The following is a 25722-nucleotide window of genomic DNA, read 5'->3' as shown; positions in this document are numbered from 1 at the left end:
AACATCCCCCAGGCTGTGGCTAAGCCATGTCTCCGCAATATTCTTTCTTTCAGGAGTTCTGCAAGGTTCGCAGGAGAGTTTCTGATTCAATAGTAGAGCACATGTCAACATAGCCAAAGTATTTATGGCCATCAAATACAACATTCTGCCTTATTGCAATGTCATCCATTATCAGACTACAAAAAACAGGGTAGTTTGAGCTAGTTGAGGCAGTTTTCACTCTCAAAAGTTCAAATGTCTCACTTGTGAAACCAGGTGCCCCATCCACATTATGATACCACTTGCTTACTGTTCGAGGATGTGCCACACAAGTACCAAATGTGGCCCTGATGTAATCATAAGCCCTCAGTGAATAAAAGTTAAGTGTTAAAGCAAAAGACATAAAAGCTGCATCATATTTTCTAGGAATAAAGGAACCTGTAGTCTTTGCAAACTGATGTAACAACTACTTTCACTTATTCCTGATACACTTTCCAGCAGTGAAACACTTTCTTCATCCATATAGTTCTTCTTTTGCAGTGCCTTTATTACAATTTTTAAATTAGTATTTTGCTTCTTGAGGCAGCAGTTCTTTTGCTGAAGAAGCTTTATCTTCTTATGGTACTGCTTGTTTTCTTCACACACTATTTTCAATTTTCTCTTTACATGAGCAGTAGGGTCATCATGTGGTATGTGTATGTATTCATGGGATCATCTTCTGGCAACACTAGAAAACAAACAGATTCATGAAATTTCAAAGGTATCAAGAAATTTTACAAAATTTTTAGTTCCATAAATTATAATTTCTGGAATATTGGTGTCCAATATCTATTCTGTGCTTGATGGATTGGTTGTTTGTTTTCTGGAATTAAAAGGGATGAATCCTTGTGGTCATCAGTCCCTTTGCTTCATAGATCCATAAGTATTCTGCATACACCCCTGCTACCACCCAATCACCTTTATTGCCACTACAATAACATAAACTAAAAACTGTATCTCATATACCTCTCCTCCTTTATCATAAATCTTACATATGAGGAGCAGTTAAGGTGTAAGGCAGACTAAAGACGCTCTGCCGTATAAATTTATGCACCCAAAGAGATCCACAGGAGAAAAAAGTTGGAAACCACTGCACAAGATGTTTTATGTTCACTGTAAAACATAGGCTCTTGATAACCTGTTGACTGTTCATTCACCTCTTCATAACGTTTTGCAGACAGGATATCTCCTGCAATGGTTTCTGCAAAACATGTTTCTGGTTTGGAACATGTAACATTTGCTCAAGTATACAGCATGTATTCAGCAGGCTATACTCGAGTCCTATGGCCTAAAACTGTCGTAATTTCGGCATACAATACAACTGTGCTATTTATAAGACTACCAGTAGGCATCAATGCGACACCAAAAATTGTTCACTGTCTGGTTGGAAGACTAACAATTCATATAGAGTCTGGTTGGCAGTTGTATAATTATTACAAACCGCTACTTGTAACTACTACAACACTACATTAACACATACAATTGTTTTATATAGGCTTAAATCTCAAACTATACACCCTAATGGTCTAATAGAGATAACAGGGTGTGGTAGAAATTTGTTTTACCAGGCAATTTCTGAAGGCATTAGCGCATATCGTTGTGTATCATACGAAATTAAGTATTAAATGAAGTAAAACTTATAATTTCATCGGATTTACGTTGCTGTATATGAGGCTTGGCTGTACTGTAGTCCGATCCACGAACGATGGCGGTTGGCGCATATTCGCGTTAACGCGTGCTTTCCGCTTGAAGAAAGCATATATCCTGCAAATTACGTCTCTCGCTTGCTTATACAGAATTTAACACTTACCACCACAATCAGCGATGACAACTCGCAACAAACGGAATCAAAATTCACTAAACAAGTCTCTACAATCACGTTTAATGCTCGCATTAGCTACAGCATTCACAGCAGAGCGCTCAGAACATGCAGAACTCTCATTGGCTGTTGGAGAATACGTTACGTAGTTGCGCAGATCCAGTCTATACTCGGCCACCATCATTCGTGACTCCAACTATAGTTATCTCATCACAACAGGAATAAGAAAACGGCAATAGAAATATGTTTGCTCAGCTTCACGGAGTCTACACACATTAGAAGATACCAATCTATACTCAGCAGAAATCAGTTTTAAAATAGGCATCTAGTTAATTTCACGATCATGCAAACAGTTTACAAGCAATCACTGCATGCATAGGTTTTACAAGCAACAGAAAAACTTTCTAACACAAAAATTGGCATAGTGCACAGCAATCACGTGCACAGAAAAGTCATAGACTATGTTATAAATTTCAAATAAATGATCGCTTCTTGGTAACACAATTCACTCAATGGATAGTATCAAATGCAAACAATGAAATAAAATTACACATGGCACGCCAGTACCATATGGAACCACACTGTCAGCAAATTGTGTCATACAAATACGTATAATGCAATTAAGAATTACAATCGTGTTTGAAACATGTAGTGCAAGTTATACTCTGCAGGTTCTAAGGAAACGATGAGAAAATGCATTGCATGGCGCCGCGTTTGAGGCAAAGATTTGATAGTGCAACAAGCCACTTCTTTTAACGCTATTTATGTATTTAAATAGCCCCGTTAGTGGTTTCTAACCGACAGTTTCATCGTCAGACGGCTTGTTCGCGTTGAGATATATTTTACATTAACTTTTGTTTTCTCAAATGATGTAATTTCCTTGGGGTAAATCATTGTGCGGTACAACTACAGTTAGATAGACGGCACGTCCATCCCAAGGAAATTTTATGATTTGGGAGAACCAAAAGTGGAAGCTAATGTAAAATTACGGCGCTATTTAAATAAATAAATAGTATTGTAAAATGTGACTGGTTGCCGTTATATTTTCTGTGTTTTGACTGTGCCGTGAGCTCAGAATGTCAGTTTTCGACAAAATAGCATATTCTACTATATTTTGTTGGTGCCCAGTCTTTTCATCGCAGTACCTTGACCCACAAACTTTTCTTGGCAGTGTCCTTTGAGAAGAAACAGTGCACTGTAAACATAAAAGTTTGAGGGTAATTAGTGAAATCACTGAAGCACACAGTCCTTTTTAAACTGGAATTATTTCTTTAGCTACTGTGGAAGGTGACCGGTGACTTTCGTTTCTGTTTGTGCATCCGTAGGCCATACAAGTAACCATTTTTACGTTATTATTTATTTCGATAAACAACACGCCAATGGGCACTCACTACCCACAATGTTTTGGCCTCAAACAACGAGTTAAAAAAATTTTAACTCGTTGGCCTCAAAGAAATGGTTAAGTCGCTGGTTTCCCTTTCCCGACATGTGGGCATCTCTATAGGTCCAAATCTCCTTGCCGGGAGCAATCTGTAGAGATATCTATCGATTCGTGCCAAGGAGGTTAGAATTTTATAACCTCATTATTCGTGCTACGCCGAAGCTACCATTGACCATTCATATGACGTCATGAATGTTAACCAGTCACCAACCCCCATGCCCCGAAAGGCAATTGTTCTGCTCTCCCCACCCTTCTGCTCTAAAGTAAACGCAACTGTGCTTACCTTCTCCGCCCCCACCCATTCGACGCCACGCGCCTTCCAATACGTGTTGTGTTGATAGCCAATATCCACTTATCAGTTTGCCTTTTCCCTGTAACAGCTGTAATACTCCGAGAACAAATAGCTGGTGATGGTTGTACGCATGTGTATGTTTAATTCTTGTGGATAGTGAATTTTTTTATCTGTAGTAAAAGTGTAACTGTATTCTATTACGTAAATATTTGTGTTGAAATGAGTGATGAAGCAGTTCTTGGTCCATCGCAGGCTCGGGGGAAAAGGTTGTTTATTTGGTAACTACTCGGTACAAAACACATCTTTGGCTGGGGACGAGACGCTGTTTTCGCTCTGCCGTATAGTTAAGTTATGAATCAGGGTTTAACAGTTAAATTCGTCTATATTACACAATAATGCCTGCTCCATTTCATTTTTCCAGTCGTTATTATTCATTAAAGCTGAAAAATTCGTAAGAAGAGAAACCGCGCACTCAGGTTAATAGTTTTGTTGTACACGATGTGTTTGCGTATTTGTTTAGCCTACTTTAAAACGTTAAATATCGTGGTATTTCCATAGAGGAATGAATACATGTTCGATTTGTACGTTTGTATACGATAAAGGCCGTTTATGTGCGACGCCCCATCCGCACATCACATCGTCTTAGAGATTATTCAGTCCGTCATTCTTTGCCCATGGATTCTAGCTAATAATCGTCAGCTGAGAGTATAAGGTGCGTCATGCAATTATATTTGTACAGTGAAGAAAACGGGAATACATTTTACTGGCACATATGTGGTTATAACATTTCTTTCTACAGTATTACAGTTAAAATTTAATATGAAATTTAGTACTCATTCATACCGTATAGAAATTTCTCTGTAAGGTACAATTTTAAGCGATTTTTAAATGAGTTTAATTTCCTTTCTTCCCTAACAAAATTGGTTGAGGTAGCATGTTTGAAAACCCATTGGGAGCACCCATTGTTATTTTGAAATTTTCCTAACACTAATAATCCATTTCCTTTTGTTGTTGCGTTTTGTGGAGGTGTTTTATCATTTACTCTACTACCATATCTCTCTCTCTCTCTCTCTCTCTCTCTCTCTCTCTCTCTCTCTCTCTCTCTTTCACACACACACACACACACACACACACACACACACACATACGTGGAGAGAGAGAGGACATACAATGTCAAAAGCTTGTCTTTAAGTTTGTCTGGATGGTATTTTTGCTATAGGTATACACCTACTCTTTTATGGATACCTGTCTTTAGCACTTCCCCATATATAATTGAGTATGTCGGATGTGGGAACAAAGATGCATATTATATTGTCCTGAGAACTTTTATCTTCCACCCCTTTTGCTGTTTGCGGCATGAGGAAACTCTGGATGCTTGTCATTTTACACTATATCTTTGTGCTCTCTCTCTCTCCCCCCCGGTCAGATGTTATCTTCAATAGTTCCTAAAAATTATGTGCTGCTTACTTCTTTAAATGCCTCTCTATTTAATTTAATATTTTCATTGTACATTTCACTCTAGTTTGGAACACTAGTTAATTTGTTTTAGATTGATTTATAAAAAGATTGTTTTGACTAGATATTTGTTTGCAGTTTCAGTATTCAAGAGTGCATCCCTTACAGGCTCTTCCTTTGTGTCAGCTGCACATATAATTAGTATAGTGTAATGGGCATACATTGTAAGTTTCTGTTTTATACAGAGTGGTTCAGGTGGAATGTCACATAATTTGTGAGGTGATTCTAAGTATAAAAATAAACTGAAAAAGTCGTATGAGCATGTGTACAATTTTTGATCATTTCGGTACTGGATCGGGTTGAAGGCTACACATAGCGATGAATGGATATGATGACAAATGCAAACATTACTTACCTAAATGCTGTGTAGGCACTGTGATGGTCAGAATAATTGTGGGACAGATGACTGATCCATCCTGCAAGAGCTGTGGGGATTCTCCAACAGATGGCAGGACTGTGATGTCACACTGAACCAACAGCCGCAAGTGTATACAATTTGCAATCAGTGGTTTGATCAGTGAGCAGTCATTAGACCATGTACTTGTCACACTTTAGTGTTGTTTAATTGGGCAAGTGCATTGTGTCTGCGAATACCAACATGCCACATACAGGTACATGGAAGTGCCCGTACAGTTATGAAAGAATACCAGAGATGTTTCCCTGATCGACAAACCCCTATGCCATGGTATTTCCCAGGGTTTTTCAAACATAATATGAATCCAGAACACTACCCCATGGACACGTAATATCAGAATGTGAAGCCATCCAGTCAGATGGGGAAAGAGAAGACATTATTGCAATGGTGCAATTGTGTCCCACCACCAGTACACGGTGCATTAGCCATCAGCTCGATATTCCATGGTTGACTGTGCACAGAAACGTCATGGCATAGTCCAGATCAATTCAGGCACGCTGGGGACAAGTCTTACCTTCATAGTCTCAGATGTTATTGAATTTAGAGTATGTTAAAATGAAGGATTAAGTAAGGAACATGTATTTTTTTGTTTTCTTAAAACAAAAAAAATCTGCCCGACGAGATACAGCCCTCCAAAAATAACTCTGCGCATACCATTTTGAAGATGCAAATTTTAGAAAAAATTTTAAAACAGTTCTAGATTTTTTATTGTTTTTTTTCTTCTTTTATTTGAAAGATAATTGCTTTATTATTACAAAGAAATCCTCCATTTGTACTTATCTATTAAAGTTGTTTTACTGTAGTGTTCTTAATTTTTTATAATTTATGGGAAAAACAATTTTTTTTTCAAAAATACCAATCCATAAAATTTTGATTTTCTTTCTGCTGATTAGTACCATTTAGTTCTACATTCCCTGAAAAGGAGAGCTTCCACTTTTAGAGTGAACTGGTTTTATAAACTCTTGAAATTTTTGCCATACATAAAACTTGTTTTATTACCACATTATCACATAACACGCTCATAGAAATCAAAACCTAGCCTTATTTAACATAACTTTAGTTTTGAAAGATGAATAAGATACTCATTTTTCAAACATTTTAATGTTGTTGTGGTCTTCAGTCCAGAGACTGGTTTGATACAGCTCTCCATGCTACCCTATCCTGTGCAAGCTTCTTCATCTTCCAGTACCTACTGCAACCTACTTCCTTCTGACTCCGCTTAGTGTATTCATCTCTTGGTCTCCCTCTACGATTTTTACCCTCCACACTGCCCTCCAATATTAAATTGGTGATCCCTTGGTGCCTCAGAACATGTCCTACCAACTGATCCCTTCTTCTAGTCAAGTTGTGCCACAAACTCCTCTTCTCCCCAATTCTATTCAGTACCTCCTCCGTTATGTGATCTGCCCATCTAATCTTCAGCATTCTTCTGTAGCACCACATTTCGAAAGCTTCTGTTCTCTTCTTGTCCAAACTATTTATCATCCATGTTTCACTTCCATACTGGCTACAATCCATACAAATACTTTCAGAAACCACTTCTGTCACTTAAATCTATATTCGATGTTAACAAATTTCTCCTCTTCAGAAACGCTTTCCTTGCCATTGCCAGTCTACATTTTATATCCTCTCTACTTCGATCAGTTATTTTGCTCCCCAAATAGCAAAACTCCTTTACTACTTTAAGTGTCTCATTTCCTAATCTAATTCCCTCAGCATTGCCCAACTTAGTTCGACTAGATTCCATTATCCTTGTTTTGCTTTTGTTGATGGTCATCATATATCCTCCTTTCAAGACACCCTCAAAGTTTTTATTTCTTCTCCATGGATTTTAATACCTACTCCGAATTTTTCTTTTGTTTCCTTTACTGCTTGCTCAATATACAGTTTGAATAACATTGGGGAGAGGCTACAACATTGTCTCACTCCCTTCTGAACCACTGCCTCCCTTTCATGTCCCTCGACTCTTATAACAGCCATCTGGTTTCTGTACAAATTGTAAATAGCCTTTTGCTCCCTGTATTTTACCCCTGCCACCTTCATAATTTGAAAGAGAGTATTCCAGTCAACATTGTCAAAAGCTTTCTCTAAGTCTACAAATGCTAGAAATGTAGGTTTGCCTTTCCTTAATCTTTCTTCTAAGACAAGTCGTAGGGTCAGCATTGCCTCACGTGTTCCAATATTTATACCGAATCCAGACTGATCTTCACCGAGGTCGGCTTCTACCAGTTTTTCCATTCTACTGTAAAGAATTTGCGTTAGTATTTTGCAGCCGTGACTTATCAAACTGATAGTTCGGTAATTTTCACATCTGTCAACACCTGTTTTCTTTGGGATTGGAATTATTATACTCTTCTTGCAGTCTGAGGGTATTTCGCCTGTCTCATATATCTTGCTCACCAGATGCATTTTAAATGGCTCCAAAATGTATGTGACAGCTCCAAAGACTTAAAGATTTCAATTTATACGACTTCTGTGCACTCTGTTTTGTACTGAAGTTAGCCAGCTGATGAACTAAAAATGTGTTCCAGTGCTTCATTTCCTTCCTTTGATATAGAGTAATGCCTTCCTGTTGAACCAGTTTTCAGAAAAATCTCAGTGAAGCACTAAACACAGTTCTTCAGCCTGTACACACCATTTCACTTCTGCAAGTCATGTACGCCTTCACTTTCACAACTTTTAGACTTTCAGCTGTTACAGTTGTAGTGTCTCGTTTGTTGGCACTCTGGCGAGAACAGTCCCATTTATCTTTTAGATAAAATGACTGCACTATGTGAACTTGAGCTGCTTGTACAGGATGACCATAATAAGGATCTGGTCTTCCAAAAACTCCTTTTACAGACCTCACATTCCTTATTTTGTCTACCATATACATTGATACTGATGGAACATGGTTCAAAATTGTTTTCTTTAAAATGTCTCTGGAATAATACTTGAAACCTGCACCTTTTTCAGATACTACCATTGTTCTTATTCTGTCAAAACATTTAGAATACAAAAAGTCATCACTGGAAACACCTTCAATTTGAAACAGAGTTTTCAAATGGAACATTTATTCCCAATCTGAACAAAGTCTGTTTTTTTGTTTGTCTTGTATATCATTATTTTATGGATATGCAAACAGTCAGCACACTTCACTCTCCTGTGGCCCCATTTAGGAAACATTTCAAACAGTCCTTTTCATAAGACACACTGCAACTGTGTCAACTGGCAAACTCCTAGCGAAAACACAGAACTCACTGGATGGTTTCAGATTTCTCAGAAGCCTCTTCGGTAAACAAATTAGCACAGAACAACTACAATACAGACACCTGCAACGAACAACCATGACAAAGAAACTGACAAGAAACTACGAGGGCAGTTCAATAAGTAATGCAACACATTTTTTTTCTCGGCCAATTTTGGTTGAAAAAACCGGAAATTTCTTGTGGAATATTTTCAAACATTCCCGCTTCGTCTTGTATAGTTTCATTGACTTCCGACAGATGGCAGCGCTGTACGGAGCTGTTAAAATGGCGTCTGCAACAGATGTGCGTTGCAAACAACGGGCAGTGATCGAGTTTCTTTTGGCGGAAAACCAGGGCATCTCAGATATTCATAGGCGCTTGCAGAATGTCTACGGTGATCTGGCAGTGGACAAAAGCACGGTGAGTCGTTGGGCAAAGCGTGTGTCATCATCGCCGCAAGGTCAAGCGAGACTGTCTGATCTCCCGCGTGCGGGCCGGCCGTGCACAGCTGTGACTCCTGCAATGGCGGAGCGTGCGAACACACTCGTTCGAGATGATCGACGGATCACCATCAAACAACTCAGTGCTCAACTTGACATCTCTGTTGGTAGTGCTGTCACAATTGTTCACCAGTTGGGATATTCAAAGGTTTGTTCCCGCTGGGTCCCTCGTTGTCTAACCGAACACCATAAAGAGCAAAGGAGAACCATCTGTGCGGAATTGCTTGCTCGTCATGTGGCTGAGGGTTAAAATTTCTTGTCAAAGATTGTTACAGGCGATGAAACATGGGTTCATCACTTTGAACCTGAAACAAAACGGCAATCAATGGAGTGGCGCCACACCCACTCCCCTACTAAGAAAAAGTTTAAAGCCATACCCTCAGCCGGTAAAGTCATGGTTACAGTCTTCTGGGACGCTGAAGGGGTTATTCTGTTCGATGTTCTTCCCCATGGTCAAACGATCAACTCTGAAGTGTATTGTGCTACTCTTCAGAAATTGAAGAAACGACTTCAGTGTGTTCGTAGGCACAAAAATCTGAACGAACTTCTCCTTCTTCATGACAACGCAAGACCTCACACAAGTCTTCGCACCCGAGAGGAGCTCACAAAACTTCAGTGGACTGCTCTTCCTCATGCACCCTACAGCCCCGATCTCGCACCGTCGGATTTCCATATGTTTGGCCCAATGAAGGACGCAATCCGTGGGAGGCACTACGCGGATGATGAAGAAGTTATTGATGCAGTACGACGTTGGCTCCGACATCGACCAGTGGAATGGTACCGTGCAGGCATACAGGCCCTCATTTCAAGGTGGCGTAAGGCCGTAGCATTGAATGGAGATTACGTTGAAAAATAGTGTTGTGTAGCTAAAAGATTGGGGAATAACCTGGTGTATTTCAATGCTGAATAAAACAACCCCTGTTTCAGAAAAAAAATGTGTTGCATTACTTATTGAACTGCCCTCGTACATCAAACTGTAAGAAATATCTGCAACAATCAAAGTGAAAAGAAATAACTGCAACAAAGAAAGTAATAAGAAATAACTGCAACAAAGACAGTAGAAGTAAACATTGTAACAAAGAAATTAATAAGAAACAACTTCAGTAAAGACATACATTAGCTTTGAAAGTTAAAAAAAAAAATGATATTTTAAAATAAAACCTGTCGGACTTAGAAGTGAAAGCTCTCCATTACAGAGAATATAGTACCACATGGTACTAATCAACAGAAAAAGAAGTAACTTTTCTGGATTGGGATTTTTGAAAAAAAAATTTTTTTCTCTAAATTATAAAAAAAATTCAAATGGTGATAGTAATAGAACTGTGACAGATAAGTCCAAACGGAGGATACCATTGTAACCATAAAACAATTCTCTTTCAGATAAAAAAGCTCTAACAAAATATTTAGAACTGTTACACAGATACAGCATTTTAAATTTTTTTCCAAAAAGTGAACCTTCAAAATGGTGTTCACAGTGTCATCTTTGGAGGCCTGCATCTCAGGGCAGGAATTTTTTTGGAGAAAACAAAAAAAATGTGTTTCTTGCTTACTCCTGAATTTTAACATATGCTAAATTCAATATTATCAGAGACTATGAAGGTAACTCTTCCCCCCACCCCCCCCCCCCCCACCCCCCCTGCCTCTGAAGCGATACGGATTATGCCTCTGTTGTGACTCGCCGATCTTTCAAAGTGCTGCAGCGCAGTTAAGTTACGCGCGTCCTTTACATGCGGCGCTGTCTGCCAGCCATGCAGCAGCAGCGCCACCTAAGCGGCCAGCCAGCGACTGCTAGACTTGGACTAGTTATGATTTGACTGTTAAAGTGTGCACATGTCTTACTCTGTTTACTTGATCTATGACTTTCATCTATTACGTCTTCCTAGAAATATATTTGTTCAACTTGAAGTTATTACAGTTGGCGATGAGGTAGTGATTTTTCTTTTCCATCGTTGACTCACATGTTTCCATGGCTACTTTAAAGCAACTATTGCAAGGTCTCATAAAACAGCTAACGCTTCTCACAAATTTGATTCGTGATTTCGTCGTGGCATCAAATGCGGGGCATCTCTCATCGTTGTCTCTACCTACTTTTCCTCCTTACGACGAGACGGCGGAAGACTGGTCTAATTACGAAAAATGTCTTCGACAGCACTTCTTGGCATTTCATGTCGCGGACGAACAAACATGTAAGTCTCTGTTCCTTTCAAAGATTTCACCTCAAATGTATCGGTTGTTGTCGCAATAGGCTCCTTTGAAAGATCCTGCGTCTTTGTCCTTTGCTGAAATGTGCTCCCTTCTGTCCATCTGTTTTCAAAAGCAAACGCCTCTCGTGTTGCCTTTTATCGTTGTCAAAAACAACCGAATCAATCCTATCGCACTTGGGCTGCTGAACTTCATGGCCTCAGTAGAAAGTGTCAATTTGTTACTGAAGTTCACAAAGAATCCTATGCAGATTCCGTGGTATGGGATGCTATTATCCGATCGGCGCCCGATAAAGAAGTTAGGCAACGTGCCCTTCAGTTGGCAAATCCGACTCTAGATGAAGTCCTATCCATCGCTCAGTCTTTTGAAATTTCTCGCGACGCTGGAGCGCAAATAGAGGCATGGGGCGACGTCGGTGAAATACAACCTCTGTGCGATGTTGACAAAGCGTGTGGCATGTCCCCGCCGGCCGACGTGGCTGCAGTACGCTCCCAAGTGCAGCCTCGGCCTAACCATAAACAAACCTCTAAGAAACTGCAGCAAAACCCACGGCAACTTCCTTCATGTCCGCGGTGTTTTACGAAACATTCACTTGAAGATTGTTCCCAATGTTGGGCCGTGTGTCACAAATGCAAAAAAAAAAAAGGGTCATGTTTCATCCGTTTGCAAATCCGACCGCATACATGATGTTCATGAACATGACGCTGATTCTGATTCTGTGTTGTCTGTCAATTGTACTTCTTCCCTTTCATGGAAGTTATTCCTCAGTGTCCAAATACTTGGTCGAGATGTTCACATGCAGGTGGATACTGGTTGTGCTACCACTATCATCAGTTCTCAGGCGTATCTTCAGTTGGGTCCTCCAATCCTGTCACCTGTCACTAGGCAATTATGGACTTAAAATAAACAGAAGATTTCTCTCTTGGGACAATTTGATGCTGAGGTATCTTACAAATCTGTCGTTCACACTGTTTCCTTATTTGTGGTCGACCATAGTAATGTGGAGAATCTTTTTGGTTTCGATGCCTTTCACGTTTTTGGGTTCTCCGTAGATGACTCTGTCAATATCATCTCTTATGCTATTCCTTATGCTCAATTGGATTCCTTGTCGCCAACATTTTCATCCCTCTTTTCTCCTGGGTTAGGCCGTGCAAACGACTTTGAAGCTCATATCATGCTCAAACCCACTGCTCGGCCTAAGTTTTTTCGGACTCGGCCCATTCCTGTGGCCCTTCGTGATCAGGTCAAACAGGAGCTGGATCGTCTCACTGCTTCAGGGGTCTGCTTCCTGTCACTTCCAGTGTGGTCCTCTCCTGTCATTGCTAAGCCAAATGGTGATATTCGTCTCTGTGGCGATTTCAAAGTCACTGTAAATGCTCAATGCCTTATCGACACTTACCCTATGCATCGACCTGAAGAATCGTTCACTAAACTTGGTGGAGGCCAGTATTTTTCTAAACTTGACCTGTCAGAAGCTTATCATCAACTTCCTCTCGACGCTGCTTCCTGGCAGTTTCTGGTCCTTAACACGCCTTTCGGCCTCTATCAATACCAACAATTGCCATTCGGGGTTGCCAGCACCCCTGCTCTCTCTGCGATTCTTGGAACAATTATTGTCCCTGGGTGTATAAATTACTAGGACGACATTGTTGTCACTGGCTCCACCACTGACGAACGTCTTTAAAATCTCCGCACACTTTTTCATGTCTTACAGACTGCCGGTCTTAAGTGTAATCTTAAGAAATCAAAATTTTTTCAGGCATCTATCACATACTTTGGGTTTCAACTCTCTCGGGATGGTATTTGTCCGCTTCAGCAAACTGTCGCTGCAATCGATGCCCTTTCTTGCCCTACATCTGTTAAGGCACTGCAGGCCTTCTTGGGGAAAATATCATACTGTCACAAGTTTTTACCATCTGCTGCTTTGGTGGCTCAGCCGTTGCATCGCCTGTTGCATAAAAACGTGCCTTTTCACTGGTCCGCTTCATGCGATGCAGCTTTCCAGAAATTGAAGACTATGAAACTTCCTGGCAGATTAAAACTGTGTACCGAACCGAGACTCGAACTCGGGACCTTTGCCTTTCGCGGGCAAGTGCTCTACCAACTGAGCTACCCAAGCACGACTCACGCCCCGTCCTCACAGCTTTACTTCCGCCAGTACCTCGCCTCCTACATTCCAAACGTTACAAAAGCTCTCCTGCGAATCTTGCGGAGACATGGCTTAGAAACAGCCTGGGGGATGTTTCCAGAATGAGATTTTCACTCTGCTGCGGAGTGTGCACTGATATGAAACTTCCTGGCAGATTAAAACTGTGTGCCAGACCGAGACTCGAACTCGGGACCTTTGCCTTTCGCGGGCAAGTGCTCTACCAACTGAGCACCCAAGCACGACTCACGCCCCATCGTCAGAGCTTTACTTCCGCCAGTACCTCGCCTCCTAGCTTCCAAACTTTCTGGAAATATCCCCCAGGCTGTGGCTAAGCCATGTCTCCGCAATATCCTTTCTTTCAGGAATGCTAGTTCTGCGAGGTTCGCAGGAGAGCTTCTGTGAAGTTTGGAACGTAGGAGGCGAGGTACTGGCGGAAGTAAAGCTGTGAGGACTGGGCGTGAGTCGTGCTTGGGTAGCTCAGTTGGTAGAGCACTTGCTCACGAAAGGCGAAGGTCCCGAGTTCGAGTCAGGTCCGACACACAGTTTTAATCTGCCAGGAAGTTTCATATCAGCGCACACTCTGCTGCAGAGTGAAAATCTCATTGAAGACTGTGCTGAAACAGGCCCTGTGCCTGGCTACTTATCGACCTGGCCAACATCTTGTTCTTGCCACGGTCGCCTCTCAATATGGGGTTGGTGCAGTCCTTGCGCACCATTTTTCTGACGGTTCTGAACAACCCATTGCTTATGCCTCCAAAACGCTCACTGATGCCCAACAAAAGTATTCTCAAATTGAAAAAGAAGCTTTGGCCATTATTTATGCTCTTCATAAGTTTCGTGTTTTTCTCTATGGATCTAAATTTCATCTTGTTATGGATCACAAACCACTTGTTTCCTTGTTTCATCCATCAACGTCACTTCCCGACAAGGCTGCACACCGCCTCCAGCGTTGGGCTCTTTACTTGTCTTGTTTCAATTATGAGATTCATTTCTGGCCGACGGCTCAACATGCAAATGCTGATGCACTGTCTCGCCTTCCCATGGGTCCTGATCTGGCATTCGATTGGGACGAACTTTTGTGTTTCCACCTGGATGTTGCCGGGCAGCGGGTTGTGGACAGGTTCCCCATCGCCGGGGACCGGCTGGCGGCTGCTACAGGTTCTGACCCTACCCTCTCCCGGGTTTTACGCTGTATTCAGAAGGGTTGGCCAGATCATCTGTCCGCTAAGACTTCTGATCCATTGCGGAACTACTACGCTTTGCATTACCGCCTCACGGCTAGGGATGGTGTTATCCTCCTTTCCACCGACAATGCTTCGTCGCATGTTGTGGTACCTGCGTTTTTGCGTGCTTCGGTTTTGCGCGTCCTTCACCAAGGGCTCTGGGCTGTGTCTCGAACAAAATACCTGGTGCGCTGTCATGTGTACTGGCCCGGCATCGACTCTGAAATCGCACACGTGGTCGCTGCCTGCAGCCCTTGTGTGTCACAGGCCGCCGCTCCGAAGTCATCTTTGTCACCGTGGCCTTCGCCTGAGAAGCCCTGGGAGCATATTCATGCTGACTTCGTGGGACCTTTTTTAGGTACTTATTGGCTTCTCGTTATTGACGCCTACTCTAACTTTCCTTTCATTGTCCGTTGCATGTCGCCTACCACCGTGGCAACCACCAATGCTCTAGCTCGCGCTTTCTCTTTGGAAGGTCTTCCCTCTACTCTTGTTACTGATAATGGTCCGCAATTTGCCTCTTCCAATTTTGCGGATTTCTTTGCCCATCACGGTGTCATGCATGTCATGGCCCCTCCATTCCATCCACAGTAAAACGTTGAGGCTGAACATTTAAGGCTCAGATGAGGAAACTCCTGACTTCTTCTGCTGATGATGCACTTCTCCAATTTCTGGCTTCTTACCGTCTCACCTCCATGGGTGACCACAGCCCGGCTGAGCTCTTACATGGCTGACATCCCCGCATGCTACTTCATCTTTTGCGGCCTTCCACCTCACGGCCACGGGTGCCTTCGCTTGGCCGGTTCACCACTGATGACCTTGTATGGGTATGGGGATATGGCAGGGGCCAAAATGGAATCCTGACCGCATCTTACGACACCGTGGCCAACGCCTGTATGAAATCCAAACAGACACGGGTGTTGCAGTGTGTCATTCGGACCAGCTTCGACCTTGTGTGCCGGCAACGCCTGTTCTGGATGTTACTACACCACCTTCAGCTCTACCTGATGCTTGGGATACTGGAATCTCTTGTTACTCACAACACAGTCCTCTCACCATCATATCAGTGCCAGCACAAGAACTGACGCCACCAGGAGACGTGCCCATGCAGGAATCAGATGACCATCATCTGTCGGAGCAAGTCTACTCGCCTCCTTCTCCTATGGATGCGGACACATCGCCCATGTCTCCTGTTATAACAGCTGGACTTGCCGCAATGGGCAGATTGGTGCACGGAGCCCCAGCAGATTCAACCCCCACGTCTTCTGCTATCTCGACCCGTTATCATCGGGGACACTTCCGTCTCTACGGGAAGCCTCCTCCCACCGCGCAGTTACGCGCGTCCTCTACATGCGGCACTGTCTGCCAGCCATGCCGTAGCAGCGCCACCTAAGCGGCCAGCCAGCGGCTGCTAGACTTGGACTCAGTTATGATTTGACTGTTAAAGTGTACACACGTCTTACTCTGTTTACTTGATCTGTGACTTTCATGTATTGTGTCGTCCTTGAAATATATTTGTTCAACTTGAAGTTATTGCAGCCTCATGCAGTATGCTTAATTTACAAATGATGGTACATTTACACACAGTGGTTTCGTGAATACCTGCAGTTCTCATAGATGGCTGATGGAGAACCCAAATGACACTAGGGGAACAACATTCCAAATTAGGTTCTCAGTGAATGTCTGGTGTTGTATGATTTATGACCTGGTAATGGGGGCCTGTGTACGTGCCAAATCACATGACAGCCACAGCATATGCGCATTTCCTGGTAGATGATCTACCTGCTCTTTTGGGAGATGTTGCAGAGCAATGACAGCAAATGTACCTGCAACGTGATGCTTCACTGATTCATTGTACCACAAAAGTATCCCAGTATATGACTAACACATTTCGTCAGCGGTGGATTGGCTGTAGCAGACCCATTAACTGGACTGCCAGATCACCTGATGTAACCCCATTAGACTTCTATTATGAGGCTAGGCAAAGGGTGATCCTTATACTGTGAAGGCGGATACACATTAAGAAATTGTCGCTCACATCACTGACGCTGTTGCCCACAGTAAAGCTCGCCAAGATGATGATCAGCATGCAACACAACACCCCCTCCAGTGTGTTGACAAGTGCATTGTGAGGGGACTTTTTGAATGCCTCTTGTAGGGTGGATCAGTCATCTGTCTCATGGTGGAAAATAAACACACCCTGCACACTGAATCACCAGTGATTCGTTAAGGTGCACTACAGAAGGGTCGATATAACTTTGTGAATGACCCTTTAGTTGCTTCTTGTGACGTAGTGGGGTAAATAGATTGCGGACTCTCCTGCTTGACCTTCAGTTTGCAGATCTACAATGGAGTGAAGTGCCTGACCACAATCCAGTGACTGGCCTTTCTTCACATGTCTACTGTTCACCCTCTTAACTCCTAATCAGTGATGCTGCATACATATAGAAAAGTAACATACAGACAGACAGATCACTCTAAACTGTGCCAGAGAAACTAAGAATCACAAAAGCTCTCACAGGGTTGATAATAACTCAAGTAAATTATTAAACTGAAGTTCTTCACACATATGCAACATATTCAGTTTTATATACAACACATCACTATCACAAGGAATATTACCAGACAAACTGAAATATGCTGTTGTTGGATCCCTTTACAATAAAAATAGGGTGAAGTTCTGTATTCTGCCCTAGATGCCCAATCCAGCTCGACTGGCTACTGTGTCATCCTCAGCCAGTGATATCATTGAATTCGGTATGAAAGAGATGTGGTCAGCACTCTGGTTGCCCAGTTGTTATCAGGTTTCTTGACCTTGGAAGCACCACTAGTCACTTACGTAGCTCCTCAGTTGGTCTCACAAGACTGAGTGCACCCCGTACCATTCCTTATACGAACTTGGGTCCTCTGCGTGGCAGTCAGTTGTGCTGGCCACTCAGTTATGGAGGCAGATTTACAATAAAAGTAGTAAGACAGACATTAACATATACTGACTGGTCTCACTGCTAACTTTCTTTTTGGAGGTACTGGAAATGATTGTGTGTTTAAGAACCATAACTCAACTCTCTCAAAATAAGATCTTTAGCTGTTCACAGTTTGGATTTCAAGAGCATCTCTTGCGATATTATTGTGTAGTGTGATTTGTGAATCGAAGAATGGGTTGTTTGTATTTTCTATGACATTCCAAAAACATTTGATTGTGCAGTGCACGGTACTCTTGTAGAGAAGCTGAAATAATACTGTATTAGAGACCTTATTGATAACTGATTTCTATCATATCTAACTAAAAGGATGCAGAGAGTTGCATTTTGGAGCCCAAGGAGTGTACACAATGAAACATCAACTTCAGAGAGGGGAATAATCATTATAGGCATACCACAGAGATCAATATTGGGTCAGCTCTTGTTCTGATAATGCAAAAATGATCTGCCATCATATATTCAAGAAGCAGAAATCATTCTCATTGCTGATATAAGTATTGTAATCAAGCCTAATGTTGGAACTGCAACACTTCAACATGCAAGTAAAATGTTCTTGTAAATTGATAACTGGTTCTCTGAAAATGGATTCCTCAGAGCTTAGATGAAACACTGCACATGCAATTCAGTACTGCACAAGAGCAGACTGCATTACTATAAATAAGGCATGAGGGTTATAACTTAACATACCTGCTGATTGGATGTGGGTAAGAGATGGTTCACAGAGAGAGTACTCTTCATAAAAAGCCTGTCCATGTTGCCCAAAATGAAAACGTGTCTCTTTTCATTGCGAAGAATTAGTCGTTCTTCAATTTAAGTAGAAGACACTTAATCCATCTTCAGCAACTGCAATTGTATTTGTTGAAAAGAATCAGCAACCAGTTGCACAAATGAAATTTAGTTTCTTGTTGCAGGTACCTAGTGCCCTTCTTCAGAACCCAATCTTCTAAAGAAGGGTGCCATGTGCCTGGAACCAGTAAAGAAATAAAAATTTCTTTTGTGTAGTTAAGTGAAAGGGTTGCTATAAAAGGATAACGGTTCAGACTATTTACTTTGTTTATTCAGTTTGTATTATACATACTTCCTAACAACAGTTAGACTCAGACATGCTGTTTAGCATTTAATTTTGTTCCACTTTTAGAATGAAATTTGCCATGCTGTATTGCCTTTTCAAATGAAACTAACACACTTTAAAAAGTTCATGGCAACAAAAATGACTGTACAAATAACATGGATGCTGCTGGCTAAAGATGACAATACATCCACCTTCTGCTAATAAGCTGAATAATTGCTCACTGTTAACATAGCTAGCTAATGGATGCTGCTGACTAAAGATGACAATACATCCACCCTCTGCTAATAAGATGATTAATCGCTCACTGTTGGCTTACTTTTTGATGGAAAACTTCCAAACCCATATTTCATCATCATCATCAGCAAATTGTTCATATTTTTGGTGCAACTCATCATTTTAATGTCTATAAAAACATCTGATCTGTACACAGGCAACAGTATATATGGCAAGGATAAACAGAATGGCACAACAATGTATAAGGTGTGATCAGTGTTCAAGTTTACTGACTTGTGAGATATCAAGAAATAGGTATAAGTATATATTTGTGTACATGTTGTCAAATAGAAAGAAATATGGTAAGTGTAGTCAGTTTACATCGCAAATTAAGACAAGGTAGGTTTTGATCAGGATGCTGAAAGAAAACAGGAATGCTAGTTCTGCGAGGTTCGCAGGAGAGCTTCTGTGAAGTTTGGAACGTAGGAGGCGAGGTACTGGCGGAAGTAAAGCTGTGCCCTCAGACTGACATTTCTCTTTGCCACACAACACTTCAAACCACTGGCACATGCAGTGACAGATGAGTATAACAGTAGATTCTAATATCTGCTTACAAGTGAGATCGCTTGGGCTATGCACATGCTCTGCCTATTGCTGCAGCCATTCCACTGTGACTTGCCGTGTCACCTCCTTGTGATAGCTGGTGCTTATGGAGGTCAGCTGTGCGGGCAGTTCACAACACACACTGCAGGGTTTGAGGCAGGTCTGTAGCATGAACTAAACACTGACATTACACTATGTCCTCAGAAAATTCCAGCCTGTGTCTTACAATAAAGTGGCTTCTGTTGTCACTGATAACTCATTTTTGAGTACATATGTTTATGAAGTTGCCCTTTTCTATTCATTCATCTGTCTTACTGCCTAGGGTCTTATCCAATAATACAAATTTACATATTTCAAGAAAAGCTCAATAGTTAAAAGAATTGTGTTGCTCCTACATTGAACAGGGGGGAGGGGGGGGGGGGGGGGGGGGACCTGTCTCAGTATTTCTGAGATTTTCTTGGGTCCAAAGTATTCATAGATAAAGTGAGTGTACACTGTGACTTCACCTATAGCATGTTCAGATATGCACAATTTGCACTCTACTTCGACTGAGTTCATTCTTCTGTACAATACCCCTCATGCTCTAGCACATTCAGATTTTTTTCTTTTCCAGCGCATCCAAGCTTCCTTTTCACAAATGATACACATTTGTCAGCATTTTGTTTGCAGAGTATGTTTTTCAGTGTTCTGCAGACTGTTACTTTATGAGACACACCTTTCATTAGGATTACCCTGCTTTCCATTGTCAGTATTTGGGTTTTCCACAGACTTGCTGGCAAGCAAAAGAGCTTGCTGGGCACCAAATACTGTTCTCTTGGTATGTACTGCACCTCATAATCAAATTCTTGCAGAGTTAAAGTCCATCTTGCTAACCTCCCGTGTCATATTTTAATTTTGAAAATGACAAAGCCTGGTGGTCAGATGCCACTAGAGATTATCAACTGGCTGGATAACAGCCGACTTTAGTTAATCTGAATAATGTGATTACGTAGGCTTTCTCGGCGTGATAAGTCATGAAAGTCTCTTCGGGTTTGCTGCCGGATCCTAAAATCAACTTGAGTACAAGTTTCACCATCTCCTCCCCGTAGAGGTACTTGATGTGATTACGTAGGCTTTCCCGGCGTAATAAGTCATGAAAGTCTCTTCGGGTTTGCTGCTGGATCCTAAAATCAAGTTGATTTTAGGATCCGGCAGCAAACCCGAAGAGACTTTCATAATCTGAATAATACTGTCAATGTGTCCGTCTCTGTTACTGACTACTGTTGTTCGTAGGTCATCAACTTTGTGCTCCAGAAAGTGATTGTTAGACGACATGCTACTCTTGTTTTTAGATATGTTACAAATGCATTCCTGTACTGTAGCTGGATCTCTCCCAGACTAAATAAAAGGGTTCATGAAGATTGTGTGGGACGATATTGGCTTGTTGATTAACACTGTTTTAATCTGCTGATATACTTTCTCACAGTCTTTTCTTAAGTAGATAGTCCAAGGATTTGTTGTTTATCACTTGATTGTCTATGAAACTATGATTGAAACTGCACAAGCCATTAAAACCCATAAGTTTTTCCTTGGAATTAGGCTTCAGGAAACTTTGTAATGCCTCTGATTTCTCCTCATCTACTTTTATACCTCCTGGCATAACTACATGCCCCAAGAATTTGGTTTTCTGACCCCCAAACTCTGGTTTTCTAAAGTTCAATTTAGCTCCTGCCATTTCAAATTTCTGGAAAATTTCCTGTAACATTGTCAGATGTTCTCCACATACTGTTTGGCCACCCCATGCGAAGAGGAACAAGCCAGAAGACTGAAACAAAGCAATTTATTCTGTACCTTGTGTATACTAAAACATATGGAGATGAAACCATTATTTTATGTGCAAAAATAGAAGATAAATTTGGAGAAGTGGACTCATTGGCTGAAGTGGAAAAGGGATCTCTTTAGTTAAGGTTGACTCTGCTGTACCATCTCCAGCACTTTCAGACTGGGCAACATACAAGTGAATATAATTCCACATAAATCTTTTAATATGGCACAGAATTACCTTTGACAGAGACCTTATGTTATAGACTGACAAGGAGCTACCAGATAATCTAGAATGGGAAGGCATACTTTTGTCTGCTATGGTAAACATCCAAAAGAAAACTGAACAGAGGCAGGTGTTAGCATTTGAAGGGAATGTCCTAGAAAAAGTTGAAGTTATGGTTTATGGGTGTGACATGGAACCTTGTGTCCCACTGCCCATGAGATGTTTCCAATTCTTACACTGTACACAAATATTAGCCTGTTGCACAACAGACCCAGAATGCAAATACTGTGGAAGATCAGTTCACACGGGTAATCCTTGTGAAGAACTGCCTTGGTCTGTGGATTGTATGTATGTCCAATTTTTTTTTTTTTTTAAAAAAAAAGCCACTATAACTCAGGTGACCACCTGTCATAAATTAAGAGGCAAGTAAAAAATATGAACACATCATCCCATTGACATGATGACAAATTATGCTAAAGTTGCAGCTATCACCCTACCTACCTCAACTTTTTTGAAACCAAATCTACCACCACCCTCATTTCTTGCAATTCCTGTGGCACCATCTTTGGAAACCACTTCCCAGATTCAGCGGGAGGTGCAGCTTCCTCCTCTGGTGATAGGGCTCCCTCTCAAGATCCCCAGAAAACTGCAGTAGCCAGTGGCAGAAGGAGCCACAGATTGTAGGTCCCAGGGCTGTCCTACACCCACAGTGAATAGTGCTCACAAAAATCGTGACTACCAGAAGTTGTGAAAGAAGAGAAATAGATTTCTCAAGAGATAGCTACTACAGTGACTCCTGAGGCATGAGATCCTCCGATACTGTAGGATTCTGAACAGATGTTCATTGACAGTGGTCCTGGGATGTGACCTGTCCTTCTTGTCCCTTCACACCCAACCAAGATACTTTCAGTATGATGATCCAGTGGAACTGTAATGGATCTTACTGTCATGTGCCTGAACTACAGCAACGAATTTCCTCCTCTTCTGCTATTTGTGTTGTTCTCAAAGAAAAACACTTTACTGATGACCATTCTGCAATGCCATAAGCCCACCACGCATTCTGTTAGAATTGTACTGACCCCTAGCAGGCATCTTGAGGGGTCTGTATATTGGTTCGCACAGGTGTCAGTGATTCCCCTCTGTACCACATTGGAAGAAATAGTGGTGCAAGTGCAAACAACCCAGCGATCACCATTTGTAATGTTTATTCACCTTGAGATGAACACCTTAATCCAACACTATCCCCTCCCTCGCCAGCCCGAGCTTTTTTCTCCTACTTGGAAATTCAATGTATGGCACACTACGTGGGGAAGTATCACACCATATGTTGGAAAGCTTGTAATTGACCATTCTCTTTCTGATCTTGACGAGTGTTACTGCTCTGATTGTTCTCCTAACCACTTTACTGCTGCACATGGCCCTTTTTTTGGTATCAACCTTACCATGTCTTCCACCAATCTTGTAGCTTCACTCCAGTGGCTGTGACATGATGACCTTTGTGACAATGACAATTTCTAGTAATCCTGATACAACTGTTTTGTGTAATTATTTCTTGCATGAATAGCAGTGTAATTAGTTTCTTGTGTGTTTAGTACAAATCACCACAGGTTAGTAAATTTTAACTTTTGAAGTGTCATTCAAGAATTTAATATATGAAAAAAATCCACATCTAGAATAATTTTCATCCACTGCTTAAGTTGCTATACAGTATTGATGTACATAAGCAGCTTCACAGACACATGCAAGAATTTCACAGCAGCTTCACACAGATTTAATGTGAACCCTTCAAGAACTGATAAAGAAGTGAGCATGTTTTATATATAACATTAATTCTTTTCATTTTGACAATATTTGTTGAGATTCTGACAGTGGAATTGTGAGTCTCTCCCAAGCACTGTCCATCAGCTGATTTCTTTTAGTGACCTGCACTGCCACACACCACACCTGCTGTTGATCACGGGGCCACGGAGTCAACAGATTGTGTGCTTAACGTGTAACAAAGAGGAAATACACAATTCTGAGTTGCGTATAGGCACAACAAAAAGTCTGTCAAACAAGTAAGCTCTTCATCTGAATTAGACAAAAAATACACACACAAATACAACTCTCACACATGTGGCTGCTGAGACCAGATGGCAAGCGGAAGTGCATGATGGGTGAAGAAATCTGGATAGTGGAGGTAAGGAGGAGGCTGGGGTGGGGAGGGGGAGGGATAGCTGGATAGGGGTGGGAGATGGTAAAGTGCTGCTTATGGGAGTATGCAGGAACAAAGTGGAGAGAGAGTTATACATCTAGGTGCAGTCACAAGGTTAGACAGCGGATGGCGGGGGGCAGCAAAAAAGGAGAAGTAAAAGTCTGTGGGTGTGTTGATGGAATAGCAGACTATGTAGTCTGGAAGGAGGTAGGTGGAGGTAGGACAATGACTAATGAGGTTTGAGGCCAGGAAGATTATGGAAACATAGGAGATATTGCAGGGAAAGTTCCTGACTGCACAATTCAGGAAAGCTGGTGTCGGTAGGAAGGATCCGGATGGCACGGGCTGTGAAACAATCATTAAAATGATGAATACTGTCTTCGGGAGTGTGCTCAGCTGGGTGATCCAACTGTTTCTTGGCCACAGTTTGTCAGTAGCCATTCATGTGGACAGACAGCTTGTTGGTTGTCATGACCATGTAGAACACAGCACAGTGCTTGCAGTTTAGCATGTAGATCACGTGACTAGTTTCACAGGTGACCTTTCCTTGGACTGCTCCTTTGTGGCCAGATAGTGGGACTTCAGGAGGTGGTGAGTAACTGAAGGGATAAGGCACGGGATATCTGTTACTGAACAAGTTTAGAAGGGTAATTATGGTCTCTGACAGCATCAGTGAGACCTCTGGTATATATGGAAGGGACTGCTCATTGCTACAGATGCCCCCCTCCCCTCCCAGGGGGCTTGCCACTCTTTGGTGGGTTTGTGCTTGGCTACCATGGGGCTCCAGCCTTTGCAGCACTTTTCCCTTCCATGCTGCATGTCTATCCTCTTGCTATTCTTTTTCCCCTCCTTTGTGGAACATGTCTGGGGTATTACTGGGAATGTTCCGCATTCTGTCACTGGCCTGTGAACAGTCTTAACTTTGGCACCCTTTTCCTTTCTTTGTTTCCCTTCTCGTTCCTCCACTTCGGTGTTTGAGGATACTCTTTTTTTTCTTTTTCCTCTCTGTGTGCTCCTGAAAGCCGGCCCACGCATATGATGCATAAAAGGTGACTGGATAACGCATAATTCCCAGGCCCGGGTCAACAGGTAGAGTTCACACGTACCCCCTGGTGCAAGTAAGGCCCAGCGAGGGGCGATTGTGTGAGATATAACCTTCCCAGATTGCCCATTGCTCCCTCCGTAAGGTGTTCGGGAGGTGTGAGCAATCACCTGAGGCGGGTGCATCCCCTTGTGAATGGGGCCCCCAGTTGGAAGGAGCGCGCCATCGGAGACACTGGCAGTCATGGGGATTTCCTCACAATGAGTCACTCATCCCCTCCATCAACGGTGAGGAAATGCAAACATAATGGGGCTACTGATTCGAAGACCCTTCCCACTGCACTGCGCTTCCTTGTGATATCACATACTGAAGATGGTCAGTCCTTCGCCATGCCCAATCCGTTTATTGTTCAGAACGGCATTGATGCCACTGCTGGCCCTGTGAAATCCTGCTCTTATTTGCGGAATGGCACTTTGCTTTTGGAGATGGCTTCACATTCTCAAGCACAACTACTATTTGCTGCCTCACTTCTCAACGGATACCCTGTTTGTGTCGTGGCCCATAGAACTCTGAATGTCCGTCTCCTTCTCTGTGCTGTATTAACTGCAGTGGCGGCCACGCCGCCTCCTCCTGGGATTGTCCTGTGTATCAAGATGAGCGAGCTGTTCAAGAGATTCGGGTGAAGGAGTAAGTGCCTTACGCAGTAGCTCGCAAGTTACTGTCTAGTTAAAAATCCTGTGTTCTCCTGTCTGGCACTTATAGTTCAGTTCTTTTGTAAATAATAGATTTC

General features: G+C 42.1%; 1 protein-coding gene across 1 annotated transcript in view; it reads left to right on the top strand.

Moving 5' to 3' along the window:
* Nucleotides 1–3716: 3716 nt before the first annotated feature.
* The window catches only part of LOC124776118 (zinc finger protein 100-like), a 193263-nt gene continuing 171257 nt past the window's right edge, over nucleotides 3717–25722 (top strand). Inside the window, exon 1 of the mRNA XM_047250959.1 lies at nucleotides 3717–4282. The gene's annotated coding sequence lies outside the window, so the exon portion shown is untranslated. The remainder of the gene's footprint in view (nucleotides 4283–25722) is intronic.

Source organism: Schistocerca piceifrons, chromosome 2 (assembly GCF_021461385.2).
Source record: "Schistocerca piceifrons isolate TAMUIC-IGC-003096 chromosome 2, iqSchPice1.1, whole genome shotgun sequence".
NCBI lineage: Eukaryota > Metazoa > Arthropoda > Insecta > Orthoptera > Acrididae > Schistocerca > Schistocerca piceifrons.
This window is presented reverse-complemented; position numbering and strand designations above follow the sequence as displayed.